Consider the following 16,379-nt stretch of genomic DNA (forward strand, 5'->3'; position numbering starts at 1 on the left):
CGACTTATTTAATAAGGTTTAACATAATAAGACCTTTTTCAGTTTAAAACAAGCTCGAATTTTGACAGATACAGTCCAGACTCGATTATTCGAAGTTTCGATTATCCGAAGGTTTGTTTGGATAATCAAATCATGATCATTTTTTTCCGTTTTTTTTTTGTTTTTATTTGAAACATTAAATTCAAGGTTTTGTGACCCCAGTTTAGTAAAACTTTAGTTGTTGATTGCCTATTTATATTTTTTCTCAGTATTTCAACCACGCCATTTTGGCCGCCATCTTGGATTTAATAATTCTGAATCACCTTGGACCATGTTTTGGGTCATATTCGAGTTAAACAATAAAAACCAAGTCAGCGAAAAACAATTTTTTTTTTCGTGATTCGATTATTCGAAGTGAAATTTTTCCGAGGCCTTCGGATAATCGAGCCTGGACCGTACAATATGGGTCATTCCAGGTCAACTGAGTACACTTTTGGACTCGACCTTCACCGATTTGTACCAAACTTCGATAGTTAACAGAAATCTTAAGTTTGGTGCTGATTGGACCATCTTTCTATTTTTTGCACCTCCCTCTATTTTGAAGATTTTCTTAAAACTTTTTTTCTTTTAATCATAACTTTGCAAATACTCGAGCAAAAGCATTTTATAGAAAATTGTCCAAGAAATTCGATAAAATAAAATTTTAACCCTTTAATGCCCACTAATATTATAATTTAACGTTTTAAGTATTAGAATTCAGTTTTGACCTATTTCTTTTATTTTTATTTGTTTTATTTTATCACCATCGTGTTCCCCGGACAATTTTACGTAATAATCAATGTAGACCTCAAACTAAAATGAACTATTGGCGAGATACAGCGATTTAAATGAAAAAAGTTTGATTTTGCGCAGCACTCGGAAGTACATGGTGGACTTTTCAACAAAAAGGGATGAAGCCCGCATAGTTTGGTTTTTATATGCGACAAACTTATTTCGGATTTGAATTCATAGGACAGAGTGCAGTGCAAAATCAAACTTTTTTCAGTAAAATCGCTGTATCTCGCCAATAGTTCATTTTAGTTTGAAGTCTTTATTGATTATTATGTAAAATTGTCCGGGGAACACGATGGCGATAAAATAAAAAAAAATAAATATAGTCAATTGGTCAAAAGTTAATTTTATTACTTAAAACGTGAAAATATAATATAAGTGGGCATTAAAGGATTAAAATTTTATTTTTATAGAATTCCTTGGAAAATTTTCTAAAAAATGCAACATATAGTCTTTTTTTCAAATAGTTTCAAAGTTATGATTAAAAGAATTTTTTTTAGAAAATCGTCAAAAAAGAGGGCGGTGCCAAAAATAGAGGGATGGTCCAATAAGCACCAAACTTGGGATTTTTGTTAACTATCGATAGATGAACACGGAGAAAAAAGAGTTCCCAAAATCGTGAACACCCGTTCATGAAATTGGGAACCAAGAACAAAGTGTTCAAATTCCATGGTACGTTTTTGAAAATCGTACCATGGCATTTGAACACTTTGTTCGTGGTTCCCAATTTCATGAACGGGTGTTCACGATTTTGAGAACTCTTTTTTCTCCGTGAACGTTCCCTCCATGTTTTTTTTTCCAAATCGGTGAAGGTCGATTCCAAAAGTGTCTCAGTTGACCTGGAATGACCCATATATTTTAGAAAATACTAGATTTTTCAAAATTTGCAGATGGGTGTCAAACGAAGCGTCATTTTTTTTGCATTTTCACTTTATTAGAGTTTTTTTGTAAAAAAATTAAAATTTGCAATAGTGGTTTCAAACGAAGCAATCGTCTTATAATTTTCACATTATTAGACATTTTTCATAAAAAACGCAAATATTCACAAAATACCGTATTTTTCGGGCACTACTCAAATTTTCATAATTTTCAATAAGGGTATCAAACGAAGTTAATCTATTAAATGTCTTTTAACTTGATTTTTTTTGTAAATGCCTTAAAAATTCACAAAATATCATATTTATTAAAAAAAACTAAAATTTCTATAATTTGCAACAGTGGTATCAAACAAAGCGAACTATCTTATAAATTTTGTTATCCCTTTTCACGTTATTAGTTTTTTTCAACTAAAATTTTCACAAATACTGTATTTTCGAATGTAATCAAATTTTTAAAATTTGGATACCAAACGAAGCGAAATTTTGTATACATTTTCACTTTATAAGTGTTTTTTTGTAACAAATAACTAAAATTTTCACAAAATACCATATTTTTTTCGAAAATAATAAAATTTCTATAATTGCAATAGAAGCAAATTATGTTATCATTTTTCACAATATTAGATTTTTTTTAATTGAAAAAAACGCAAAAATTCACAAAATGCCGTATTTTTTCAAAGGAATTAAATTATTATAATTTCCGATATGGGTACCAGCCGAAGCGAAATTCTAAATGCATTCTAAATTTATAATTATTTTTGTAAAACACTTTAAAAATCACAAAATTTCGTTATTTTTAGGAAAATACTCAAATGTTCACAATTTGCAATATGGGTATCAAACGAAGCTTAATTTTTATGAAGCATACAAAATTTCGCTTCGTTTAACACCCAATCAGCACATTATGAAAATTTGATTACTTTCGAAAATATACGGTATATCTGTGAAAATTTAAGTTAAAAATAACATAAATAATTCGAAAATGCCTAAAAAATTTTGGCTCGTTTGAAATTTTTTGTACTTGCGGCAAAATACGGCATTCTGAGATTTTTTTTTATTTTTTCAAAAAAAAACTTTAGGGATTTGAAAAAGTATACATAATATTGCATCGTTTGATAATTTGGAAAATTTGAGAATTTTCCAAAAAATACCGTGTTGTGTGAAAATTTTAGTTGAAAAAACTCTGATAATGTGGAAAAGCATACAAAATTTCACTTCGTTTGATGCCTATATTGCAAATTTTGACAATTTGCGTACTTTCTGAAAAATACGGTATTTTGTGAACAATTTTGAGTATTTTTACTTCGAAACTTAGGCCGTAGCAAATATTTTTTGATGTTTATGTTCCTCGACTCTGACCAAAGCCGAGGGAGGGGGGAGGGGAAGTTTTATTTTTTTTGCGAAACATTTTTTTTCGCGGTTCTGTACATTGGGATTTCATAAAAATTCAAAACATTTTCAAACAAGCCCAAACATGCTATATATGATTATCAATGCAGAAAAATGCATTTTAGATTTTTTTCAGTTGATTAGACTTCTATTTTTATCGAGATTTTGAAGTTTTTTGGAAAAATAGGTTTTTTGCCCCCTGATTCTTCAGACCAATTTTGAAGGGAGGACATAAACTTTGAAAAATATTTGCAACGGCCTTACTAAATTTTCAAAAAGAAAAAATATTTAGGTTATCGGCCGTTATCGAAATAACGATAACAATGGATTATCGTTATCGTCCCGGCGATAACGATAACCAATATCGTTGTCGTTAGACGATAATATTATCGACGATAATTTTACCGATTAACAACCCTGTAGGCTCAAAACAATTTGCACCGCCCAATGAAATCAAAATGTTTCTGGCATGGAAATAATAGGCCATGAGTTCAACATTGTTTTGAGAAAATGGTTGTCAAATGCATTATTCACAGTCATTCATTTTACAATCATTTGATTTCAAGAATGAACACTACACACGAAATTATTGTTTGCGAAAAAAATACTATATCCTCCAAATAAACAAAAAAAACTCCTACAAAATCCCATACAAATTCTAAAAAAACCCACATATAAATACTCCCCATACAAACCCCTCCAATACAATATGCCTTGTCACCCTAACTTCACAAACCCAATCAATCAAAAACATATCCATCACCCCATACCAACCCATACATATCCTATCCCAAAAAATCCACCTAAACTTAAAACACAATACTCACACAATCCCACAACAACATAAATAACCCCAAAAATGCACCAATCTATATAAATACCCAAACACATAAAACACAATACATCAAATAAATAAATCATCCCCTACCCCAAAATAATATACTCCCTCCACACCCATAAACATATATTCCTCCCAATATCCTCCCAATCAAACATAATCCCATAATTCAAACTATTCACCCCACCCAACAACAATAACACCCAACACCCAAATACAAAAAAAATTACACCATCCCTAACCATACAGAATCCCCAACCTTCACCATACCCCCCCCACACCTTACCTAACCAAAAAAACATCCTTACACTCATATATCTATTACCAACAACTCACTCATTCCAAAATTCACCCACACTAACTCAATATCATACTCTCCTACTATATCACTCTCTCAACCTCCTAATCCTTCCCCATCCCATTTTATACTATTTTTACAACAACTCATAATTCCCTAAAAATAATTCCACACACTCAATTTCAATATTTTTTTTTCTTCCTTATACACCACCATTATCCCCTTCAACCTTAAACTAAAAAAAATACTATAATAAACCCAACCAACTTACCAAATAACCAATTATCCCATAATGTTTAAACAATCTATTCATACAAATTCCTAAAACAACCCCACACCAACCCCAAAACACAAAAATCCCCATTAATACCCACACAAATAAACACATCCCAACTCTCCTAACCTAACTCTTTTTTCTATCCCCTCCTCCCCATTCCCCCATAAACCAAACACACACAACCTTTTCAAACCTACCTTATGTTAACCACCACTCACCCCCATCACACTCCATCTCTCTCTCTCTATAGTCTTACTACCCCTATTCATATATCACCGTGGAATGGGGGGTTATTTTCGGATTTTCCGTCGAGAGCACTCGGCTTATTTTGGAGTGAACATATTAATAGCCGCTCATTCATCCTCATTGGCTTTCGCTATGTAACGCTACACAAACACGAGCACACACACGTGGTTTTCTGAAAAGAATTACACTGTAAAAATAAACAGCAAGTTATTCTTAAAAAAGACAATAATCATGTATTTTTTTAACAATTTATTACAAACAATTGAATTTTCTAACAAATTATTTTTCAGAGTGTAATAACATGTGGCAAGTAGGAAATTTAGTGTCTGCTAACGAATTGATGAACATTTGAAGGGGGATTATTACCAGCAAAACTGACTCGTACTCCAATATGAGAGCTCCATCGCTGCGTAAAGTATGATTGAGTACTTAATCAACGGGTTTTAGCGAAAAAAAAACTATGAATGCCTTCAAGGATTATTTTTTTATGTGAAGAGGACTGAATCATGATTAATTAATTACTTTTTAGTTTCTATGGAAAAACTTTATTTTAATTTATAAAAAAATCTGAAATATAATTACCGCCCATAAAAATCACCCAGGAAGAGTTGTGCACTCACCAAACGACTTTCTCAACTCAAATCTCTAAGAAGAAGTCAGCAAAACGGCTCATTTGGTGCGTGATTTATAAATATGATATTTAATTAATGGACAAGTCTGGGTGAAATCCCGCTGGGGCAAATTTGTTGTGTACCCGCTAATAGTGGCACTAATTTTTGCGCAAAGACCGATGCGGTCCGTTTAGTTTTGCAGCGAATAAATTGGGTTCGCTTTTCCGGAGGGTTTTTTTCAGCCTTGGAATGGAACGATCTCGTTATCTGGACAAGATCAGGCAGCTGTAAGTGGTTGGTGGGTGGTTTGTGATTTTGGATAATTTATTTATTTGAAGTGCAGTGCAATTTATAGAATGTTATGAAACCCACAAAAATCTAGATGGCAACACTGTTTACAGGATTGAGATTTTGCGTGCGAATTCTAAATTTTTTAAACACAACACTGTCACATGTTGACTCAAGACAAATTTAAGATATTTGAGGTCTTCAGTTCCAGGAGTTTTTTTTTAAATGGGTTTTTAGATTTTTGGTGGTTTGGAAATACCAGCCAAACTTTTTTTCGATGTTTCATAAAGTGAAAAATTAAATTATTTCTCAGTATCGCCACTAAAAAACTAACAGAAATTATTAAAAGTGATTTTTTTATCAAAAAAAAAATTAAAACGTGTTTGAAATAATGTAAACGTAAATATAATTTTAAAATACAACGAGTCTGAAATTTGAGTCAAATTAACATATTTTAATGCATTTTTTTTCAAAATAATTTAAAAAAATAAATATTACATCAAAAACGATGCAATGTTAATGTAATTTCACCCAGTTATTGATGTAAAATAACATTTTTTATCTTTCAGAAAATATACGCAAATTGAAACTGTTCTACTTTTATAGTGCATTGCACCATGAAAGTGAAAAGTTTTCTTCCTGGTTCCCGTTGACATGAACTCTGTTCACGTTTACGCGAACTCATTTTTTTTTTTTTTTGAGTGTACCATTTAAATAACATTGTTTTGTCTTTCTGCTTCTTCTCTAAGTAAAATAAGTGTTAAAATACGGCGCAATGAACATTTTAATAAAATTTAATTTACGAAATCGCATCGTTTTTGGGATAAATTTTGATGTAATTTTACCCCGTTTCTGATGTATAATTACAAAAATTATCTAACAGAAAAAATAAAAATGTTACATCAGAAGCTAGGTAATCTTCAACAATAGGGGGAAATTCGCATATTTTTCAAGTAACATTATTTTATAATTATTAATTTTGGTTAAACGAAATATAAAACACCGGTTAATTACTATCGTCTCTGTATTTTTTATTTCTTTTAAATTTTGATATGCATTCGGCAAAACGTGCTTATCATTTCAAGCTTGAATTTGAAAAAACTACAGTGCCACAGTTTTTTTTTCGTTGAAATGTTGAAATTCTTGCATGTAATTTTATTTTTTGTATACTCTTTTGCCCACCTACCCGTTCGACTTCAGCCACTCGAGGGGCAAAAACTTGTTTGATTATTTGAAACAGCCGAAAAATAATTTCAAATCTTTAAAATTTGGTCGACAATATTCTATGAGTTATCGTTATGTTATTCCGATAATTCTATCGACGATAATCTTATCGATGATAACGGACAATAACTTATTCACAGCAAAAAATCCGATGGTAAAATCGCATGCAAAAGCATGCACATCACCTTCGTCAAAATAAACACTTAATTTTACACACTGCATGTAAATTTTTTGCAAACACAAAAAAAAAGTTGCAACTTACGGGATTCAGACCCAGCACCAACAGTAAGGGCTGGCGCCTTAGCCCACTCGGCCATCAGACCGTTGAACAGCTGTAAGGATAAACGCACATATGAGCTTGACATTTCGGTCAAGTAGGTTTCTCATACTGATGGGCTACATATTTCAGGGTGTAAAATCACATAAAATTGCATAAAATAATGCAATATTTATTTTACACCCAGGCCTTTTACACGCAGCTGGATTACTACTTTTTTAGCTGTGTTTTTAAAATCTTGCTAAAATTTACTTAGTCTACTAACATAATGAAAATTTTCAATGCTTTAGCTGAGAATGTATTTTATAATATTGTAGCAATCATAATTACAAAAAAGTCAGAAAATACCGTATTTTATCAAAAATATTATTTTTTTCCTAATTTGCTATGGATTTCCAATATTTAAGAGTTTTTTTGAATAACATACTAAAATTTTCCGAATGCTTAAATTATCATAATTTCCAAAACGGGTATCAAACGATTTTAAATTTGACATGTATTTCCAATATTTGAAAAAATGTTATCAAATACAAAACTTCTCAAGATTTCTTTTTTTAAAATACTCTTATTATCTATTTTTATCAAAATTTGAGTTTTTTTTTAAATTTTATTAGGCTTGTACAAATTTTATTTAAAGTTTTTCTTTCCAAAAATTTTTGTTCATTTGATACACATATTGCAAATCATGAAAATTTTTGTACTCTAAAAATACGGAAATTCGTGATAATTTCAGTACTTAACAAATTTTTTTTTTGATAAAAGTGAAAAGCATCCTAAATTTTGCTTCGATTGATACCCATGTTGCAAATTATGAAGTTTTTGGTATATTCGAAAAAATACCGTATTTCGTTATTCTTTTTTGTATTTTTACTGTGAAACTTACTACAATATCAAAAAATATATTCTTAGTGATTGCATAGAAAATTTAACATGATTTTAATTGATTAAGTCTACTTTAGACACATTTTCAAAAAAATGTCGTCCGTTATCATCGATAGAATTATTGAAATAACGATAAAAATACAGGTAGATTATCGTTATCGTCCCGACCATTACAAAAAAGAAAAAAGTTGAATTTTGGAATGTTGAAAATTTGGTAGGTTGAATATTCCCATCTTTTTATTGAGTAATATTACATAAAAAATGTGTAAAAATGTGAACCTTATGAATATTCATCAAAAACTGATAAAAATTCATCATTTTCTGGGGTAAATTAATCAGGAAATGGTGACAGATTTTTTTTCAATAAAATGCATCAGAAAATGATGAATATTCTTCAGGTTCATATTTTTACACTTTTTTAGGTAATATTACTCAAAAAGGGGGCAATATTCAACCTACCAAATTTTCATAATTCCAAGTTTCAACTTTTTTTTTGCTGTGTACTCAACATCGTTTTGTCATAAAATAAAATTTAACACATTTATTTCACGGGACTTGTTGTTCGGTACATTAACATAATCAACTGATTCGATTCAGATCAGCACACAGTTTCAAAGTCTGTTCGAACCACTCCGACATTCACTGCCACTGTCTGCCACGATGTATGTAAATTCTTCTTATATTTTCGTAATCCATCACGTCTTTGAATGCTGTGCCATTGATGGTGGCGCATACGTCGCCGAATAAACAAACATCTGAGTTGGAAAAGCATTCGAGTTGAAAGGAAAACATCATCATCGTCCGAGTCTAACGGGGCAGTCCCGTTTCGTTTCGCTGACAAATCCAAAGGAATTTCCAATTTATGCCCAAACCAAATTACATTCATTCAGAAAAAAAATGTGGTAGAATAGTGTACTCATCAAAGAAAAGCCACCACAAAGCCAGAAGGGAGATAATTATCCGGAAACCGAGCAATTTGTTTTGATGCTCCTCTCGGAGCACAACCCATTTGGAGGAATTATTGGCCCATCAAGGACGGGAGAGTCGTGGTCGCCGTTGGCGGGAGTCGAAATTCGAAAAATGTCATTTCTCCCCGCAGTCCATGTAGAGTTGTGCGGTTCTCGAAAAAGACAAACAAACTAATCCGTTCGAATGGCGCGGAAATGACCGAAGACGACGGCGATGGCCAATCACGAGATGAACATGGAAGCTGGTTGAACCCTTGATTGAAATTTTTACTATGAACTGAAAAAATATATCTAAATTTTTCATTAAAAAAACACATTCAACAATGAACAATGAACAATGAACAATGAACAATGAACAATGAACAATGAACAATGAAAAACTAAAAATCAAAAATTAAAAAAGTGGAAAAATTCACCAAATTTAATCTCTTTAACTAGGAAAACTAGTATACATTCAAGGGTTAACACTCCCCACCAAGTCGACCACGCGAATTCCGACCAACGAGACAAAGCACAACGTCGGCCGATGAAAATATCATAAAACCAAGTCAACCGGAACGGAAATCATGTGCTAGAATGTCTAATTAGCTCGAGATTTTCCCCTCCTTCTTCCTTCCTCCTAGTCTGGTTAATCTTAATGGGAGTGTTTGTGTGCTGTTGTGAACCATAAGCTTACTTGAATGGAAATGCTTCAGAACTTGGAAAAAAAGAGAAAAAAAAATTATCCTCACTAATCTCTTCATGCTAATCCGAACGTGGTGCCAAAGGGCACGTGGAAAGATAAATAGATTTGTATCTGCGGAACTTAGTTATTTGAAGCATATTTACAATATCAAATACAAAAAAAAAACAAAAAAAATCATGATATTTGCTCGTGACTTAATAAAGTTACTCAACAGCACCCTTCGCTGCCTTTGTTTCCGCGTTTCTATTGACTAAAGAGATAACACTGCTGTGCCACCTTCCTCCATTCATGAGAAACACTCCAGATTTCATTGACGTAGGTTTGAAGTGGTTGGATGAAAAATTTTCTCCCCTTTTTTAGTTGTCTAGAAAAACGCAAGTGGGGTGCCATTCACACTTTGCGAGGGTAAAATTATTGATCGTAGAGTCCGTTAACTTCCCAGCTATTTTATTCTGATTTATTATTATTACAAAATACTAACACTAAAATATTCGTCAAATGTTACTGGTTCTATCGAAAATAAAACAGATTGAACGTGTAATTTTAAGGAGGATAGATTTCTAAGCTATTTCACTTCAATTTATGATAATAAATTGCATTCAAACCAAAAATTAAAATTAAATTAACAATATGTTTAATAGAGAAAATTTTAATATGGAGCCTAACATTTCAAAAGGGCACATAACTTTTGTAAACAATACTGTATCCCCTTCACTCAAATGACAGTTTACATAAGGTGTAAAAGGGACACACTCTTGTTTTAATGTGCCCTAATGAAATGGCAAGCAATATTAATATTATTACCATTTTTTTTTACTGTTAGGCCATTTCAAATATTATTTAAAGTTTTTGTACCCTCCTTCAAAAAAAATCGGAATAAATAAAGGGCAAAAAAACTATTGCAGATTTTTTTATTTTCATTAAAAATACTTGCACAAATGATTGAATGCTTTTTAAAATACATTGTGATACGTGTATTTTTGTATTTTTTTATCAAGTGAGGGTATTTTGGACCGAATATTTTGAACTTATGGATAGCAAAAATTCAAAATAACTTCAGGAAAAAAAATATTTGCATGAATTCATTGATGATTAAGGGAAGAATTTTGTGATACTTTTTGCTTAAAAATTCGAAAAATGAGTATGAAATTTGATATTAAGATGTTTTTTGAGCTATAGAGAAACATGGTCAAAAAATCTGCCGCCGACTTATGAATTTTTGAAAAAATAGTGATTTTTGGAAAAAATCGAAGTTTCATGCAAAAACAAGTTTGACATTATTTTTTAATGCAAAATTGAATTTGCAATCGAAAACAACTTTACAGATTTTTTGATAAAGAGCTCCGTTTTCAAGATATAGCCACCGAAAGTTTGATTTTAGCGAAATATTTGCAGTTTTTCGATTTTTAAAAATAGTGACCATGAATGACCATTTCTAAAACAATTTTATTTGAAAAGTTCAGAAAATTTGCTATAAAATTGTCTAAGAGACATTGAAGATTGGACCTCGGGTTGCTGAGATAGAGCCGCTTTAAGAAAAAGAAACATGGAAATTGAAGTTTTCTAAGTCTCACCTAAACAACCCACCATTTTCTAATGTCGATATCTCAGCAACTAATGGTCCGATTTTCAATGTTAATACATGAAACATTCATGAATTTTTCCGATCTTTTCGAAAAAAATATTTTGAAATTTTTTAAATCAAGACTAGCATTTTAAATGGTCGTAATATTCAATGTTTGGCCCTTTTAAAAAGCTAGTCTTGATTTAAAAATTTTCAAAATATTTTTTTTAAAAGATTGGAAAAATTCACGAATGTTTCATGTATTAACATTGAAAATCGGACCATTAGTTGCTGAGATATCGACATTAGAAAATGGTGGGTTGTTTTGGTAAGACTTAGAAAACTTAAATTTTCGTGTTTCTTTTTCTTAAAGCGGCTCTATCTCAGCAACCCGAGGTCCAATCTTCAATGTCTCTTAGACAATTTTATAGCAAATTTTCTGAACTTTTTAAATAAAATTGTTTGAGAAATGATCACTCATGGTCACTATTTTTAAAAATTGAAAAACTGCAAAAAATTCGCTAAAATCAAACTTTCGGTGGCTATATCTTGAAAACGGAGCCCTTTATCAAAAAATCTGTAAAGTACTTTTTGATTGCAAATTCAATTTTGCATTAAAAAATATTGTCAAACTTGTTTTTGCATGAAACTTCGATTTTTCCAAAAATCACTATTTTTTAAAATTCATAACTCGACGGCAGATGTTTTGACCATGTTTCTCTATGGCTCAAAAGTTGCGGATTTTTGTCCCCTAAAACATATCAAAAAATCTCGAAAATCAAAAAATACGTATTTTGGGAAATTGAGTTTTAGTAAAAAAAATGTTGATAAAAAAATATGCAATTTTTTTTCCGTGTACCTATTTTTTTCTCAAAAGTCCTCAACAAAACCTACAACTTTGCCGAAGACACCAAATTGATCAGAAAATTCACTCAAAAGTTACAGCTGTTTGAATATTTACATACCATTTTTGTATGGACAGCAGCCAAAATGGTATGGAGACTTGTATGGGTGAACCAATGACGCAAAATAGCTTATTTGGTCATAGGGAAGGCCCCCAATAATAAATTGAGATTGCATACCATGGTTTAAAAATAAAAAAAAAGTGAAGTGCAAATTTTACACGAATAAATGAAAGCAATTTTTAAATTTCTGGACACAGTGAAAAAATGTTTAAATTAGGGAGGTTGCAAAATTGTATGAGCCTTTTTTACCCTTTTTTAGGAAAATGTAAAATTACTTATCAAAAGATGTAAATGAAAACATTTTTTCAAACACAAACTGCTGCGCATACTAGACTTCAGTGTACTATAATCATGATTTTTTTTTACTTTGTGCAGCATACATTTTTTGTGCACTCTGATTGAAATGACAATACCCAATTTGCCATTTCATACAGAGTGCACAAAAAATTATTTCAAATTTGATTCGAACCCACTTCAAAATATTGTAAGTATTAATGAATGTAAAATTATTATTTAAAAAATGTTTAAGTTATTATTAAAAAATAAGATGAAACACAAAAAAAGTATTTTTTTATGTTCTGCACCTAAAGATTCAGGTATTATTTTTCTAACTCATTTTTTTTTTTCATTTTAGTTTTCATTACATCTCATTACATTTTTTGGTCAAATCTGGTTAACAATGGTCTAATTAACTAATTTTTTAAAGTTCAGAGTGTTTTCTTACCAAGGATTACTAAACAACATCCTAAAATCAAAAATTAAAAAAATTGTTCATAACTTTATGATCGTTTTTAATTACCTTCAATAAATATGTAAATTTACATCTTTTCTGTTTAATGGCTCTTTGCGCTCAAAATCCGACTTCATTTTACACCATTAAATTTTCCATCATTCAAAACAATTCAGAATACAATCTGGCTGAAATTCGGAATCTGGCTAAAAATGTTTCAAAATTCATTTGACTACAGAACTTTACGACACATCGAAATAGTCTTTTGAAAAACTTTCTCAAATTTTTTTAAAGGTTTAATTTTTTTTCGAAAATGCACACAAACAAACCAAAAGTATGTTAATTTGGAAAAAAAATCGTGATTAAAAAAGCACAATTTTTGAGATAAAGCCAAACCTACAGCTTCCAAATTTACTAAAAAAAATTACTGTGAAGGCAAAGATGTGAAAAAAATATTAGGTATTGAAAAGAATGAAAAGAAATTCTTTAAAAATTCGACTTTAGGAAAAAAAAGCCTTGAATATCTAAAAGGGATTTGTTGCATTAAGTTCTTTTGTTTTCTATGAACAGTTGATAAAATTTTCGACGATGATGTTGTCGTGTCTGGAGTGAATCCAGAGCCAGGAGTGAAGTGCTTTAGAAAACTGCTGTTTACTTGCTTCCAACTTTGTTTCAAATCTTTAAAAAAAAGAAACTATTTCCAAATGGTGTCAGAAATTCAATTAGTTATGATCGATTAATGACCCTTCTCACCCGCATCAAATTAAACCCTCACTGATTTCCCAAAATATTTTCTCCCTTCTCGTTGCAGGTAAATATCCGACATGCACAACCACACACACACACACACTCCCACATGCCTCGTAACACATTGAATTTCAAATAATCCACAAAATCCGATCTGGTAACTATCGACGTCAATTTATTTACAGCCAATATTTCAAATCCAGATCGAATTGGCACTAAACACCAGTCAACACCATCGGCCGCCGAATCGCGCCTTCCAAAATACAATTATAGAAAAAAAGAAAATCTCATCGTTCTCTCTATCTGTATCTGAGGAGAAGAAATTGCCGACCTCATCGTTTGAGGCCAGCCAGGGATGAAAATAAATTTCGCTCTAACATAAATAGAAAGCCACCCCTCTCTATTGATGGGGTGAAAAAGGAGGAAGGGGGGTATTTGGGCAAACATAAACTATTTACTTCTCCGCAACCCACCAATTTTCCTCCTCCTCCCAGAAATAGTACACTAAATCAACATTTCACGCATGGATTTCGTCGGGCAAAATGTGGAAGGTCTAATCGAATCGAATTCTAACCTAACGACTCTCTTCCCAGCAAATATGCAGTGGAAAGAGATTTGAGGGGGAAAAAGTATGTATGTATTTGCGGAGAAGGGAGAGTAGAAAAAAAATCAACCATGAATTTAATTTTAAACAAATTTGCGATCGCGGAACGCGCGCCAAAGTGCTTTTCATGTATAGCTCCGCAAAAGCGTTTTATTGAAATGGTAGGGATGGACAAAGTTGAAGGGAAGTTTTTAAAAATTATCGCTGAAGACGATAGGACGTACTTTAAGCAGGAAAAGGATTTGATTTGCCAACCCTCAATTTATGAATGTTCGATATTGTAAGTTATGATCAGGACTTTTCAAAATAAAATAAAGATCACGAAAAAAATAACAACCCGAGCAGACGGAAATAACTTGGGAAGGTCAGTTTTTGATATTGTGAGAAGATCGAAATATGTTATTGGGATGATCGGATTAGTTGTTAAAATAACAAAAATCAATAACAAAGATTTGTTCGAAGAATAACTTAAACTGTTATTATGTTGTTATTGCAATAACAAACCAATAACACAGAAGGAATCATGAAGGAATAACAAGATTTGTTATTTTGTGCGGAGAGGTGGAGCAGCACAATAACAAAAAATGTTATTGAACTGGTTTGTCTCCATAACAAAAAAAGTTATTGTTTTGGTTTATTTGCCATTTGCAAATAAACCTGCAGTTGCGATAGCTCCTCTGTACTAGTCAGGGCTGCAGAGTCGGGTACCTCCAAGCGACTTTGAATCCATACTTTGAAGACAACTCCGACTCTGGATGCAGGATATGACGTCAACGACGACTTCAGTTCTCCAAAAATACCCGACTTCACAGATTCCGACTCCAAGTAAAAGTTGTTGAAAATTAGCTGAATCCGATGCAGTCTCCGAGGTCTCACTCCAGCTCGAACTTCAACGTCAGCTCCGACTTCCTGGCTCTGTGAAAATAATAACAGTTTTTGTTATTCACACTTCAAAAATTCTGAATGAATAAATCAATTCCGTTAGGGAATATAACAACATAAAAAAAATTAACTCTCAAAAGTTAATTTTATCGGATTAATTTTTGCTTGAAACCCCATTTCATGGTGAAATAAATGACCCCGATGAAATTGGTCAAAATTATTTCATAGTTCTAGCCAGTTTTAGTAAAATCCCTTAGGGGGTATATCAAATAATTAAAAAAGTCAACTTTCAAAATTTCAACTTTTCAGAATAATTTTAGCTTAAGGACCCCATTTCATGGCCAAAATAATGACCCTGACGAAATTGGTCAAAATTCTCCCATAGTTCTAGCCAATTTTAGCAAAGTCCCTTAGGGGTTATATCAAATAATTTAAAAAATCAACTTTCAAAATTTCAACTTTTTAGAATAATTTTAGCTTAACGACCCCATTTCATGGCTAAAATAATGACCCTGACGAAATTGGTCAAAATTATCCCATAGTTATAACCATTTTAAACAAAGTCCTTTAGGGGGTATATCAAATAATTAAAAAAGTCAACTTTCAAAATTTCAACTTTTCAGAATATTTTTAGCTGAAGGACCCCATTTCATGGCCAAAATAATGACCCTGACGAAATTGGTCAAAATTCTCCCATAGTTCTAGCCAATTTTAGCAAAGTCCCTTAGGAGGTATATCAAATAATTAAAAAAATCAACTTTCAAAATTTAAACTTTTTAGAATAATTTTAGCTTAAGGACCCCATTTCATGGCCAAAATAATGACCCCGACGAAATTCGTCAAAATTATCCCATAGTTCTAGCCAATTTTAGCAAAGTCCTTTAGGGGGTGTATCAAATAATTAAAAAAGTCAACTTTAAAAATTTCAACTTTTCAGAATATTTTTAGCTTAAGGACCCCATTTCATGGACAAAATAATGACCCCGACGAAATTGGTCAAAATTATCCCATAGTTCTAGCCAATTTTAGCAAAGTCCCTTAGGAGGTATATCAAATAATTTAAAAAATCAACTTTCAAAATTTCAACTTTTTAGAATAATTTTAGCTTAAGGACCCCATTTCATTGCCAAAATAATGACCCTGACGAAATTGGTCAAAATTATCCCATAGTTCTAACCATTTTAAACAAAGTATTTTAGGGGGTATATCAAATAAT

The 16,379-nt window shown here is 31.6% G+C and overlaps 1 protein-coding gene across 4 annotated transcripts in view; it reads left to right on the forward strand.

Annotated features, from left to right (window-relative positions):
- The window catches only part of LOC120419152 (band 7 protein AGAP004871-like), a 99,605-nt gene that overhangs the window by 40,475 nt on the left and 42,751 nt on the right, over positions 1-16,379 (forward strand). The gene's annotated exons all lie outside the window — the stretch shown is intronic.

This window comes from Culex pipiens, chromosome 3 (genome assembly GCF_016801865.2).
Source record: "Culex pipiens pallens isolate TS chromosome 3, TS_CPP_V2, whole genome shotgun sequence".
Lineage (NCBI taxonomy): Eukaryota > Metazoa > Arthropoda > Insecta > Diptera > Culicidae > Culex > Culex pipiens.